Below are 2183 nucleotides of genomic sequence, written 5' to 3'. Positions count from 1 at the left end.
TTATCAAACTTAAATAGTGTGGTCCCTGCCTAAAATGAACAGTAATTACAATAAGTGCTTAAAAATAAGTAATCTCAAAGGGGGGACTATTAACCTGATAGTCTGGGTTATTTGATTCTTGGATTTTAGTAGAACGTGAAGCCTGTCTACGTGTCCTATGGGTCGAACGCATTTCTAATTTTCTATCGTTGGAGAATGACAACTGAACAAGTTGGTACTACGCAATAGGCGTGCATGCTATGCTCATTCCGAGCTGGGTTTTTCAGTACCACAACCAGAACTAAGCCAACGTCGAACCAGAAATATGGTTGGCCCAGGGTAAATTGGGATGACTGATTGGTTCCCATGCAGAGTTTTAAATCTAAGGCTCCACTCACTTTTTGGTAATTTATTTATTCAGGTAAATATAATTATTTTGAAAAGTTTTTTTTTTAAGAAATACTTATTTGGGTAAGTGTATTTATCCATATTTTTTTATTTTTCAATTAAATAAGATAATGATCATTTTAATCATAGAAATTCATTATTAAAATGAGCATTTTTGTCCCATTCAAGTGTTGGTAATTTTCCCCTTATGTGGAAAAGTTATTTATCCATCTAAGATATGGGTATCACTTAAGTGATATCCAGAAAAATAAACTTTCCTTGTTTCCCCACATAAAATTGAAAAAAGAACATAAAATATTTAGTGAATGGGAACTAAAATCCAATTAACCAACTTTTCCTGTTTTCAAAATCCAAAAAAAATTATACCCCCTAAAATCTATCTAGGCAACGACTGATCATCAACGTACCCAGGTGGATAGGCTGGCTGAACCGGGCAGCAAACCGGCTCCAATTTCTTTACAAAAATGGTCCTACCGAACCAACATCTAAACGTCATTCGATTCAGAAAATCACCAGTGCAGAAAGCAACAGGCATCTTTCCTTTCCTAGAACAAACAAAATTGCTACTGCAAGTCTGCAACGCATATTATTTTCCCGTGTCTCTTCCACTCAACACAACCGAATACCCACCTCACAAATGCTTTATAAAGAGCACATCTTCTCTTCCCCACATGGAGCACGAATCTCTGGAGCAAAGGAATCCATGGATAAGACTAAGGTCTTTGCTTCTGCTATAGCTCTGTTCTTCAGTTTCCTATTCTCTTCAACACTAACACATTCTTGTGCCGGTGTCCCATGCAAGCCTGAGACCAATCCTAATCCTCTCCCACCCCCTAAGGACCTCCCTGCAAACCCCTTCTGCCCAAGGGATACCCTAAAGCTTGGCGCCTGCGCTGACCTGCTCGGAGGCCTATTTCACCAAGTAATCGGCAGCCCACCTTCAACTTCAAGCAAGTGTTGCACATTGCTCGACGGTCTGGTGGACTCTGAAGCAGCTGCGTGCCTCTGCACTGTCATCAAGGAAAATGTACTGGGTTTAAACGTGGAGTGGTCTGTCGCTCTTAGCTTGTTGGTTAGCTCCTGTGAGAAGTCGGTTCCCCCTGGCTTCAAGTGTGTCTAGCTACAACATTGGCTCTCTGTTTCACTACAGCATGTCTCCATCCTGTGTCGTCGATCCCTATCTTCATTTGATTTCTGTGTCATTTCTTCGTACATCTCCATGACTGTTGGTTCTTCATTGTGAATGTTTTGCTTGAGCAAATTGGTAGCTTAATTTAATCTCTTGTATTCGGATTCTTAGTTTCTTGAGTTAACCATTCCATGTAATCACCATTGACATATGTTTGGATTCCAGTAGGGATGGTAATGATTTCATTGTGATTCTGCATTACATTTCAGACTTCAGACTTCAGAGTGATGGGTTGGATTGGGTCAGAATTTAGTGTAGGTGCTAAATGGGTTGATGGATTAATTGGATGGGCTCAAGTCACATCCAACCCACCAAATTCCCATCCCTGTCACTCACATGGATCCAATTAATTAACTAAAATTCGGTGTCAACAATTCCAATTATTGTTTAGGCTGTGTTTGGTTGCAATTTAAATAAATTCGCATTGATGCAAAACTATGACAGTGCAAATAATTTGAGTGTAAATTTTGACTTATTTTTGTTTCAAATTTTAGTTTATCTTGTTTGATGTAATACAAATGAAATAAATTAAGACACAAAGCAGAATAAAGTAAAACCCAAAATAAAATTAAATGAGAATTTACAATTTTTTTTTTCATTTGCACTT

At 38.3% G+C, this 2183-nt stretch overlaps 1 pseudogene; it reads left to right on the top strand.

Annotated features, from left to right (window-relative positions):
- Window positions 1-1024: 1024 nt before the first annotated feature.
- LOC148789650 (putative lipid-binding protein At4g00165 pseudogene) lies at window positions 1025-1507 on the top strand (annotated as a pseudogene).
- The last annotated feature ends 676 nt before the right edge of the window (window positions 1508-2183 follow it).

The sequence above is a fragment of the Nelumbo nucifera genome, chromosome 8 (assembly GCF_055504915.1).
Source record: "Nelumbo nucifera cultivar China Antique chromosome 8, China Antique-T2T, whole genome shotgun sequence".
NCBI classification, from domain to species: domain Eukaryota; kingdom Viridiplantae; phylum Streptophyta; class Magnoliopsida; order Proteales; family Nelumbonaceae; genus Nelumbo; species Nelumbo nucifera.
This window is presented reverse-complemented; position numbering and strand designations above follow the sequence as displayed.